Here is a 12973-nt window from a genome sequence, read left to right on the forward strand (position 1 = left end):
TTGTTTCTTTGCTCCCATACACACGTTCTATTTCCCTGGATTTGAGTAAAATTTCAAGATTAATATCCACACCAAGCACTGGACGAAGCTTTAAAAAAATAAAAGGAGTGCAGTATGGATAGTGGTGCTCTTCCGAATTATTTTGAACAACAAGAAATTTGGGGAAATTTAACATCAAGTCAAGTGAGGGTTGTTCTTAAGTCATGAGAAAATATTATTCAGCTTTTCTTGGAACATTCATTCAGATTTAAAAGGCCACAATGTGCATTTCAATCACTATCTCAATTCTCAACATCTAGCACTTGATATACACAATGATGAGATCAAACATGAGCAAAAATGAGCCTGACCTAAACAGCTACCATACATCAGCTCATCTATGGCACTAGTAAGCTTTAAATCAGAAGGAAATTTGGGATAGTTCAGTTTAGCTTATCCTATAACAAAAGAATCCAGTCAATTTTTTTCAGCTTTGCCACACTGTAGTATTTCCACAGACCAAGGCCTAGCTCATTTGAGGTTACTTACTTTGCAGTGTTTAGCCCCAAGTTAGATCATGGCCAGCCAACATATTTAAGAGCTTGTCACATTTGCTGCTGTAGTAAATAAAATCTTATCTAAGGTATTTAATACAAAATAATTACAAATTGTTTCCAATATGCACCTGCTACTACTGCAATGTCACTACTAAATGTGGGAAAGGTTTAAAAACCTACAGCAATATAACATACCAAAGAATGTACTGAGATCCACAGCCCTCCTGCAAAGGGTGGTTTGCTGTCCTAGGTGTAGCTTTGCCCTAAAACAGAGCCCCATGGTCCTTTCTGCCCCCTCCACCATGCAAACGAGGGCTGTCAAGTCTGTGCTAGTTTAGGGCGGACAGTGATGAACATTTAATCTCTGGAATGATGTTCGCAGGGGGATGAGTGCTTCTCAAAAAACAGGTAACAGGAGAAGAAACCTTCCCAGTGCTCATGGTCATTTTGATCCTGACCCTTCTGTGTGCTTATCTACTTGTATTAACAGGTTAGGAGGGAGGCTCAGATAATCAACACATAGCCCTCAAACTAGTGGTTAAAACCAACACTTTTATTCCTTTAAAAAGCATGCTACATCTCTTCAAGCCCATAAAATTCAAACTAATCTACATCTTTTTTTTTCCTAGGACTAGTTAACTGCTAGCAGGCCTGGTTTCTGATTTTTCCAAGCCCTCATGACTTTTGAATCCTTTCATTGCCTCTCCTATATCAAACATAAGCTTTGCATCTCTGTTTTCAATGCTGCTATAGCCTACTTTCCCCCTTATCTATTTTCTGTCCTTATTTTTAAAATAATGCCAATTTGATTAGGTTTCTGTAGTTCACCTACAGCTTTTTCAAATATCTTTGCACTTTCTTCCATGCTGTTCCTCTTGTTGCAGAAGTTTTCTTTTGAGAGCCACAAAACCAATTAATTTTCTTCATCAAATCCCACATTGTGTTTTCTTCGCCATGGTGTATACACAGAAACAAGAGTTAGGCTGATGGCGTGTTGCAAACTGTGCCTTCCCAGCCGATCAATACAGTCTCATTGTTTCCCTCATCTGTCTGTAGCCATCTGCTGTCTTTTGTTTTATACTTTTGAGCTCTTCAGGGCAGGAATTACCATTTTGCCCTATATTTCTATACGGTATATCATTGTAATCATAGTCCGGGATTAAGGCCGGTAGATAGCATGATAATACAAGAAAATAATAATCACAAAATTTGCTCTAAGTTCTCTGCAGATTTTTTCTTTAATCTAAGACCTAGAAATAAGAAGTGGTTCACGAAAAAAAAAATCACGAATTTCACTATTTTTTCAGAGCCTCTGAAAAGGGTTTAGAATAGCAGTGGATGGGAATATTAATTCAAGTCTTTTAATACAGCGCTGGATCAGGCTCAGCAGGTCTGACAGCCAGTCTCCATTGTAACTCCTACTGAAGGCAGCAAACGGGCTCTCAAGGGAGATGAATCAGGCCCTCCGGAACCCAGGAGGCAGCGTGCACGAGGAGCTGTGCCACTGCCTGGCAAGACCAGGGGCTCAGATAGAGGACCACATATTGACACTTTTAGGATCTCTTCTAATTTAAATATGCCATATTTTCCTATTTATTTTCTGTTTAAGATGAATGTCAAAAAAAGTTACAGGCCTGCAGCACTATACAGGGACATAATAAGATAAAATGCAAGATTATTTCCACAGAAACCATAATTCAGGCAGACTACTGTGAACCACAAATGCAACAATATAAATATTGCAAAACGTGTATTGATATGCAAGGGGCCTAAACTTCAGTTACTGCTGAGAATCCTCATTCTAGTGTCCTCTGTGTGCCTACGTGTTCACTTATGAGACTGTAATACATCAGGGGGGTAATTTTGCCTCACACTGAACGCCGAAAGTGTTAGAATTTGCCCGTTTGTTTCACAGCACAGCTCCAGCAGGGACTACCTGACTCAGCTCACAAACTAGAGCCACAGCATCAAATTTCCCAACCCACTTAATTTGAAAGCCTGCCAAGATAGGTGAAAGACCTTATAAATATGTAAAGCAGGAAGTTCAAATTACACAGTGATGTAAATTCCCAGTGATTGATGCGCTTTTAAAAACAATAAAAATCCTCGAGAAAGTACAACGTTGGTAAATCTGCTTTACTACCCGTGATGTCTGGTGGTGCCCTACGGAGTTTAGACGATTGTACTTTTCGTGCGGATTTTATTTTGGATTTCTACCACTTCCTGGAGGCCAGGGGGAGGCACAGTGGGAGGAACCAAAAAACTCGGTGCCACAGCCATTTTGTTTGTGGGCAGCATGGTAGAATTCTGTCAGTCAGTATAAGGAGGGGTTTTTAAAACAGTATTTATGGAAAAACTATTCCTGCCATAACGGATGTATCTGTTGAATTTAGTGTTAATTTAGTTCTTTCATAAGGTAGGTATTTATATTTGTAAGTAAACGGAGTATTTGTTGGGATTCAAGCCTCCCCACTTTCCAGGAACCATGGATTTTGTTTCAGGCATGACTGGCCTTTCCAGGCGCTGGGAGCTGCTCAAGTGCGGCCAGGCTGGGCTGCCGGCCGGGGGCGAGCGGAGGGATGTGCCCATCGGCTCAAACTTGCTTCGGGGTCAGGAGGGGGGGCTGGGGTTGGGGGGGGGGGGGGGGGGGCGGGGAGGGAAAACGGCAAAGTCTCGGAATTATTTCCTCCAGCTGTCTTTCTTTATTAATTCTCCAGAGGCGGCTGCTCTTATTGAGGGGAGGGATTGGGGGGAGGGGGTGCATGGAGCGAGCCGTAGTTTTGCAGTGTCACCGAAAACCAGCGCTAGACTTTGGTCCTGTGTGTTTCAAAGGCGGGTGTAAAATGGCACACTGCATTTTTCCAGGCGGCGGTAGCAGCGGCGGAGGGAGCGGGGGGGGGCGGGGGGCGGCGGGGCCGCTGCCCGCGGAGCCCATCGCGCCGCCGCCGGCCCTGGCAAAGTTGTGGCCCCGGCGGTGCGGGGCTCCCCCGCCCCGGCTCCCCCCGGCATCGCCCGCAGACCCTCGGGGAAGCCGCCTCCTTCCTCACCCGGCCATCCTGGCGGGGGTGGCGGTGGAGAAGAGGATAAAAGAGAGAGGGAAGAAAAAAAAAAAGTCTCACTTTTTGCATTTGCGAAATATTTTAAGGATGTTCGGGGAACCCTTTGCAGCATGGAGGTGGCTGGTTGTAGGAGAGCGAGTATGCAGTCCATATTGTTACAGCCGTTCTGCAAGGACTGCCTTCTCCAAAGGTAAGTTTGTGATTTTAATCAAAAATATTACTTGCTGCGGTTTTTTTGGTGTGTATTAGTGCTGTGGAGGGTTTTCGTTGTGTTGATGAACAAAACGTAGCCTTGTATTTTTCCTAGCTTTCATCTCATGTGTATCCCACCCAACGATGCCTCCTTAATATCGACAATTACTGAAGTCAGTTTTGTTTCCTCTTTAAAATTTTATACACGCAAAGCTTAGCAGCAATTTAAGTTCAATATAAGAGCATAAAAACTCGTCTGTTTTCAAGATGGACTTGTTTTTTTTGGTTCTGGCTTTTTGTTTGGGGGTTTTCTTTACTGAGTAATAAACGGATCCAGGACCAAATATGTGACTGTCTTTGTAAATACAATGCATCTCTAATACATAAAGCAGCATATTACATTGCTGCTATATGGTCTGGTCGTGGCTAAAAGAGTTTACAATGCCATTTGTGATGGCTCTTGATGGATTACTTCGGTCTAAAGTACGGGGGAAAACTGCCCTTGGTATGGTGAAGGTGGAGATTGACATAACAGGGTTTAGATTAAGTTATGTCTCTTACTAAACAGTGACCTTTTAAATTTACAAATTAGCGCTCTTGTGGCAATTAGCTTAAAGCATTAGTTATATAAAGGTTCTTATTTCACCACACTTCATTTAGATGTCTTGGAAGGGGGGTTGGGGGGGGGAGAGGAGGTGAGTGTTTGGTTTGGTTGTTCTTTTTCCTCCAAGAAGGTACATTTGGGAGACATTTTGTAATTTTTGGCATTTTTCTGGGCGCATTTGGTTTTTTTTCAGACGGTGGGAGATCTTTTTTGTTTGGCTCGGCTGGGGGTTGGGGGCGCTGTGGGGCTCCGGAGCGGTTTGTGTCCCCGGCTCTGCCGGGGGAGGGGGCCGGAGGGAGAGGGGAAGGTGGGGCACGGTCGGATCTATTGTATCTTTTCCTTTTCTCTGTATCAAAACTAGCAGCAGATTAGTTAGAAAGACGATTAAAATGTATCTCTGAAAAACTGTAGTGTTGCATGAACTATGGCCCGGATCAGGCATGACCTCACCCTTTCGCTCGTTTGTGTAATGAAGCAGATTTTTCTTTCGTCAATCCTGTACCTAGAGACGAGTTTTTTTCTAATAATGAGATTTTTCGGCCCCATCCCCAAAATGATTTTACAGTGGCCGCAGATGAAAGGTTTTTAAACGGTTTTTGTGTACAATATGGAAGGCTTTGGTACACACTTATGGTGCAACTAGTCCATTGTTTGCTTGTTGTGAAGTTGAAGGTTATATTCACTGCTGGTTATTAAACCCTAAGGTCCCTCTTGCTTGTGTGTTTGCGTGTGTGAATTTCTTGTTGAGGTCTGTAGGAGTTTGGATTGGGCATGAAGGTGGGATTCTAAAGAAGGGAAAACCTAATGTAGTCCTTCAGATTGTAACAGGATTCACCTGAGGTGGGTGGGTTTTTTCTTCCCTGTTGCTAACTGGAGCATGCGTTTTACATGTATTTATAAACATATATTAACGTGCATTGTTTCCTTTTGTTACAATCTACAGATCACCTCGATTCTAAGTGCAAATGTTTTAGAAGGCTTTCTGCTAACATCCATATTAGGTGTTTAAGAAAACAGAAGTGATTAATGTTCTAAGAAGATGGGCGGGAAGGCATAGTCAAGCCTATGATCAGAGCATGCATTAGAAAACTCAACAGGTTCAGGAATACATTTAACAATAAATTCAACACATTTCTAAGGCATCAATATGCCTATTATTTTGAAGTGATATGAGGCTGACAATTTTAGAGACCTTTGCATCTCTTTTACATTTCAATGTCCTCATTATTTTCAAAGAAGAAATTTAACAAAAAACAGACTGTTTGAAACAGCCTCTGAACCTCTCATGAGCAATTTAATCTTCAAAAAATGCATTTAGATTTTGTTTTTAAAGAAAGTTTGCTCATTGAGTTATTTAGTTTTATGGAAACTGATACACAATTTCAAGTAGATCGCTATAGTGGTGCCGTCTTTTTGTTTGTTTGTTTGTTTGTTTTCTAAGAAAGGTAAAATTTACTTCTTCAGTAGGTAAATATATCTTGTAACCTTCAAGAAAGAGACGTCTATATCCAAGAGAGCGGTCAGCTTTCATCATCTCTCCTCTGTCAGACAAGGTCTGCTTTTATGAAGTCTTGGCTGGAGCACAGAGTTCTGTTGGCCTATGACAGTGCCATAAGACCATTACACCTTCAGTACTCTGGTACAATTCTTAAGCCTTGAGGACAGATTTCAAGATATGTGCCCTCTGAGAAAGTGTGGATTTTGGGCATCTTCCATCTCTGAGACCTGATCACCAGGCCACAAGGTTGGCATTTTGGGTTATGCCAATGGAAGTAGAGCCAATTGTTGTTGAATATATTACAATAATTATAAATCTTAGAGAATCCCTGAGTTATGTTAATCTGAGTGATTCTGATATGACTTTCATTTTCTTCTTTACATCATATAGACCAATGTTCAGTTTGCTCATCCATGGACAAGAGTACTGAGCAAATTATAAACTACTGAAGGTAATTCCATGCTTCTGGTCCTCTTGTCATCCTGGACTATGAAAGGGATGATTCTTTGTGACAGCAGCCTGTGCGTGCAGGCCATGAGTGAACTGATGGCGAGTGATCTTGCTGCTCTGAGGCAGCTTCTGGCTCACTGAAGTCAGCAAGAACATTAATGCTGAATGGAAACTTGCTTCACACTTGTTCTTCTTCTTCCCACTCCATTGGGGCTACTCTTTACCATTGGTTATGGTTTTGCCACTTTGATGCTGCATCTGATGAAAGTGTCTGTTCTCACTCCTACCAAGTAGATGTAAGGTGAGAGAAATGCTGATGGTTTGCATTTCAGTGGTTTTCTCACTTCTCTCCTGCTTCCTTTTTGAGCCATGGTTGAACAAGAAATAGTTCCCTGCAGATGTGTTGCCAATAATAAGAATTGATTAAGATTTAGTATCCTCTCAGAGCTAAATAGCAACTATTTTACCTCCTGCATCTTCTGCAAAAATGCCTGGAAGAGTAATTTCTGAGGGGTGTCTCTGTCTTGATTGTGTGTTTTCCGCACCCTGCTACTTCTGAAATGCCTGTCTATGGAATACCAGGACCTAAAAGATAAGAAATTACTTTTCATCCTTTTTTTTTCTTTGTGGATTTCTTAATTTTGTCACCTATATATTACTCCCTTTCTAAGATGGAAAAAATAAGATATTTTTCTCCTCATTTAGTTTCCCTTTTACCTAGAAACTCTATATAGACTCCATGCACTTTTCGAAGATATTTGGCTCTCCTGGATTAAAACTATTTGAAGCATAGCATCCTACTCTAAAACAATATTTTCCAAGATCTTAATTCATCCTGACTGACCAAAATGTTCTGTGTGCCTTCATGGCATTCCTCCTATCAATATTGCTCTTGATTGTGTACTCAAGTAAGAGACACAGGGTAAAGATGTCTGTCTGTCTGTCTGTTTACAACTGTTATAAAAGTGCAGATGCCTAGATTCCAGACAGATTTAACCAGGTTCCAAAGTTAGCCACTAATAATGTGAAGACAGTTCCCCAGATGTATGCTAGTTGTATGAAAGAGCATAATCTGGGACTCAGTTCAAATAAAGGCCATAACTCGTGCTTCATTCACTTATGTATCACTGTGTTCTTTGTTTTCCTATGGGTGATAACATACCTTGGCATCTGGAAATCCTGGCTGTTCCCTTTTGAGGGTTCTAAGCTGTTCGTTGTTTCCTTCATTCAACACTTCACAAGGTTTCAGCATGGGGGGAAGGTATCTTTATGTTCTAAACCTTGTGACACAAAGTCTTGTTTCTATCTTTCTTATTTCAAGATTTTGTTATCTGTAGTACTCTACATCAGCATCAAATTATGGCAACAAATGATTTTTTTTTAAAAACTTGCTTCAAGGCTCACCTGTTTCCCAACTGTGAAGAAAGGATTATGTATTTCTTGCTTGCTTCAGACTCCCATATTCTAGGAAGTTAGGTCCCTCCACACATCTTCCAGACTGGTATTTTCATGGCTCTTCGGTATCATGAAATAATCTGCTCTACCTCCTATATGCCAGAGGAAACTGCTATGGCTAGTGCACCTTTCCACCTTTTAGCATTCATTATATTTTTCCTCTTTTATCAAATAGCTCAAGAAGCTAATTCATGTTGTAGGGAAGAGGTCCAAATCCTTGAGACAATCCTAGATTTTAAATGCTTTAGTAAATCTAGGGCTGAGGGAGGAATATCAGAGATTTGAAACAGAATTTCTATGTGAGCTCTCATGTACACCAAAGTATGTCTTGGACACATATGACCACATACCAGTGGCTTCAGCTCCCACACACTTATTTAGATTCTTAGGTAAGTCATGTTTCCAGTATATCGTGTTACCCCTGGACTGTCCTTTGGCCCCAGGAGCAAGATAATATCAACACTACAAATTTCCTTGATAGGTTGTTTAATTCATAACTTCCCTACTGGTAACAGCTAGGGCCTAAAATTGGTGGTGAGAATTTGACCCTTAAAGTAGGTATTCCAGTGCTTTAAAAGTATATACATTTGCTAAAATTTATTGTTTATGCCTGTCTCCCTGCATAAACAACAGAGAAAGATGGGAACTGCAAGTAACACGTGAGTACTAGTTGAGATGCTGCTATGGAGGTCCCAGACAGTAAATGGAAAGTTGCTCGGAGGCACACAATACCATACAGAAGAAAACAATAGTTAGGATGCCAAAGCCTATTGGTTTGAGCACCAGTAAAACCAGTAAAAACTCTAAATGCTTCTGTAGCCTGTGGGAATCCAAACCTGAAGTAAGTGGTTTCAAATGGTGGGATACTGACTCTCCATCTTCTATTGTTGAAGACAATCTGGACCACTTTGGAGTGAAAAATGCTAGGGAAAGGGAAAAGGAGTTGTATTTTACAATGCGTTGAGTACTGGGCTTTCCAGAGGAACAGGAAAATAAGTGGATCTCATCCCTGCTTCCAGGGCTGTTTCACAGATTTTACTCAATGTTTAAAGTGGAGGAAGCCCCAGGAGCAGTGAGCAGAACCAAGGACTTGTTCCTCCGCGAGCAATCCTCTTTTTGTCAGGTTCTATTTTGGTTTTTCTCTGGGACCTACACCTACAAGCTAGATAGGCAGGTAACAGCCTGTAAGGTGGTGTTAACTCATGCTGCAATGGATTAACAGTAAGCTGTACTTCTGAGGACACTGGAATCACTGTTTCATAAACATTTAATGTAGAACTTGCTTCACCTGACTTTAGATAGGTATTGTTAAATCTGTAATCCTAGTCACTGAAAAGAAACAGGTCAAGTAAATTGTGTTTTTAAAGAACAAACAACAAAAAAACTCCAGCCCCCCCCCCCCCCCCCAAAAAAAAAAAAGAAATGGATTTCTGTTGTGAGATGAACCATATTTTAAACTTCATTGACTACTCTGATCAGATGTCCATTTGCCTAGTATGACTAGCTCAGATGTGAATGTCCTCACTTAATCAGATAAGTCCCACACCCCAGTGCTTGCTTATACTGACTTGTGCATGATTTAGGCACTGAAAAGTCAGGTCCCCTTCAGAGCTTTAAGAAACTCGCTAAATGTAAGCAAGACCTCCCTGGCTTCACACATGTGTGCAGCTTGAATATTCATTAACACAAATAAGAGTGAGTTTTCCATATTTGTTCAAACAGGCTAAAAGACCAGGTGACTCAGATCCAGGCCTTTCAGCATACAGGACCTCAGGGGTGCCTGTAATATGTTTACTAGGAACCTTGGTGCTGCCATAACCTGATGACTAAAAAGATTTCTTCAGAGAGCCCTTTTACCTCACTGCTTTTTCCATTTGTAATGCCAGGCATAGACAGGGCATGTTAAACTGATGAATTGGTTCAGACAGTTTTTTTTTTAATTTCCTTTCAAATTTTCCTTTTCCTTTTCATATTAATTTAAATTTCCTTTCAAATGCTATAATGCAGCGCAGTTATGTTATTTCTGATGATCTTAAAGGTAACTATATGAGACAATATTGTGATATCTTTAGACATTGTGGTTGTGTATTTGCAGTTCAAGTGCCACGGTCAGCATTTTTTAAGGAGAAGCCATGCTGGATAATAGAGGTAGAAAAAACTTGTACCTGATGACTCCACATACACACATTCTTTTTGGCCCATATCCATTTATAATCACATAAAGAATGAAGATCCTGTAAGAAAGTATTCTGACTTCTTTGATCATCTTGGAAACAACTTCCCAGCTAAAAACTGGGTACTACAGGAATCTGTGGGACTTGGAGGCTCTAGCCAAGCACACTTGCAGATGAGTTACTTTAATGGGAGAAACTACCTTCCTTCCTATATTCTGTGTTCTCCCCTGATTTTTTTATTTTTTTTTTTTTAATTAGGTCATGGTCTTTTGTGCTAACACCCTTTTTGGGTTGCCTACCAATCAGATGAAATTCGGGAGACATGGCACTTGTGGCCAGTCCTGGCTTGTGCACAGGCCCACATGTCAATGATAGTGTCTGTCCTCTCTTGGATAGATCAACAGAGTGCCAGGCAACACTGAAACTAACATATCATTTAATAAGGGAATGAGAATGGAGTGTCTGTATTGGAGAGGTGGGAGGGGATGAAAGCCTTAACTGCTGGTACTCTCTAAATGATTTGAGAAAACTGCTTTCCACTTGGTTGTGTTTCTCGGGTTGCCCTTACACCAGACTTGGGTATTTCACCAGGGAGGAGAAGAAAATGCTAGTGATATCACATCAGCTTGTGATTTCAGAGCCCACCTACATTAGATGCATAGAGAAAATATATAATCTAACATGATTTCTCTTCTCTTCTCTAAGCAACTTCATATTTCTATCTAAACCAAAACACTTTCCCTCTCAACATCTGCCCAACTCTCACAAGGTTTTTTTGCATTCTCTAAATGCTGAAAAACCTCTGAAAAATGTATTTTCTTCAGGTTAACTCTATCAGAGTTTTCCATTTTCATGCCCTGGTGCTATAATTTTTATATATATACATATATATATATATATACATATATATATATATCAAACCACTCAGATCAGTTCTGTATTCAAGTCTAGCCTCCTCTGCTGGATATATACATTCAAACTTAGTTCATTATCTTTCTTCACTAACAAGCAGAATAACACAAAACCAAACAAACCAACAAACCAAATGAACAAACAAAAACCAACCAAACAAAAAGTTATTAATTAGAACTTTCTGAAGTGTGTATATAAATGTTTAGTTATCAATACGATTAATTTGTATCACAGAAGACAATATCTCTGTAACATTCTATCTTATGCTTTATTTAGAAGTATAAAACAAACGGCAGTGTGTAGTGTAAAAGAATCCACATCTGAAGTCTATTTTTTTAATGTTCTTGCAAACTAATGACATCAGACTTTTGAAATCTAAGAGCTGAGTTATTTGTGGGGTTTTTCCCTTTATTTGGAGAAATATATTTATTTTAGGTAAAGATGGTATAGCCTGTATTATATACTTCATAACACAATCCTATTAATTTGGTCTGGAATTCATGAGGTGGGTAGGTAGATACCACTTAACTTTTTTTTTTTTAATATTTTAGGGAGAGCTTGACCACCCACCCTCCATCTAAACATAGGCATTAGGAAATGCCTCTTCATTCCAAGAGGCAGGTATACTTTCCTGCACCGGAAGAATTCTGAAGCCTAGCTAATCCCTGTCTGGGTATAAATCAGTATTTTCCTGGATTGCCTGGAACAAGCAGATATACTACTTTCATTCTGATTCAGGAACTGCAGTTTAAAGCATTTGACGTTATAGAGTTGATATCAGACTAGAACTGCACATTGACATCAGTAATATAATTCTGAAGTTCTGTACATACCTGATCATACTATCCAGAAGCTCTGAAGCACTTGAAATGATTTTCTTAGCTTGACTTGCAAGATATAAATCCTGTCTGGGGAGTGTAAGCTGCTAAGTAAATTATTTATTTTAAAACCAAAGTTTAAAAACTTGGAGCATGTGAGCTTATCTGGGTTGAATTTGCTATATATTTGCACATACATAGAAGCATGCAATTAACAGTATAGTAGTTAATTTTCTAAATTTATGTAAAGGAACGTAGCTTGTCCGAGTATACTCCTTTATCCCTGGTTGGTTTGTGACCACTGCAGCAGCCTAAGGTTTATGTAGTGGTGGTAGTGGTGGGGTGGGTTTTTTGGTTGGTTGGTTGTATTCTAATGGTCAGTTGAAGGATCCAGGACAGAGTGCATCACCATGCCTACCCTCAGACCTATGTACAACCATAATTTCTCTACTTCTTTTCTACATTTTTAGCCCTCCAGCTTATGCTGTGCTGAGTATCAAAGTAATCTATACTTAGCCCTTTGATTAAGGAATTAGCAGTTGTGTTAGCAAGACGAGGTGCAGTGCTTTTATTTGGTTTGGGGTTTGTTGGTTGGCTGGGGTTTTGTTTGCCTTTTTTGTTTGTTTGTTCAGGTTTTTTGTTTGTTGGTTTGTGGTTGTTTGTTTTGGGTTTTTTTTTACAAGCCAAATCCTTTGCATTTCCAGCAACAAAAGGATAAGATTTTTGACCTTCTGCTAGATTTTCTACTGGAAATACATGATCATATGATTAACTTCACTTGACTCAGAAATTATTCGTGTGTTATAAGTGTGCAGTGCACCTAGGAGGTGGCTAGTCTGTCTGCCCAGATCAGGTTTTATTTACCATAGTACTTTAGAGTAATTAGCATGAAAGAATAAATTGCAATTTTAATATTATTAATGTTTTGTATTTCAGAATACAAAAAGCTTTGAATAAAACTTAAAAAAAACCCAGGCCACAAAGTCAGACATTTTTTGATTGGTTTTTTTTGTGTGTTCCCCCTCCAGTTTAAAAACAACCACAAACGAAACCTGATAACTTTGCAAGAAGTTTACATTTTATAACTTTGTCTGTCTTACTATGCTTCCCACAAAATAGTCTTTATAGATTGACTTTTTGGATAAGATGACTAAAGCAAGAATTTGAAGTGTGTCCAGCATATTTTGGAGAGAATACATATTATGGAATGGAAGAATAAAGGAGAAATTCCTAAATCACTTATCTGTTAACCCTCACAATTCTTAGGATAACTAT

At 39.8% G+C, this 12973-nt stretch overlaps 1 protein-coding gene across 3 annotated transcripts in view; it reads left to right on the forward strand.

Annotated features, from left to right (window-relative positions):
* The first annotated feature begins 2810 nt into the window (after positions 1-2810).
* EPC1 (enhancer of polycomb homolog 1) overlaps positions 2811-12973 on the forward strand; it is a 68595-nt gene continuing 58432 nt past the window's right edge. For all 3 annotated transcript variants that reach the window (XM_021290001.2, XM_065050522.1, XM_065050523.1), the window contains exons 1-2: positions 2811-2952; positions 3682-3785. The gene's annotated coding sequence lies outside the window, so the exon portion shown is untranslated. The remainder of the gene's footprint in view (positions 2953-3681; positions 3786-12973) is intronic.

The sequence above is a fragment of the Columba livia genome, chromosome 2 (genome assembly GCF_036013475.1).
Source record: "Columba livia isolate bColLiv1 breed racing homer chromosome 2, bColLiv1.pat.W.v2, whole genome shotgun sequence".
NCBI classification, from domain to species: Eukaryota; Metazoa; Chordata; class Aves; order Columbiformes; family Columbidae; genus Columba; species Columba livia.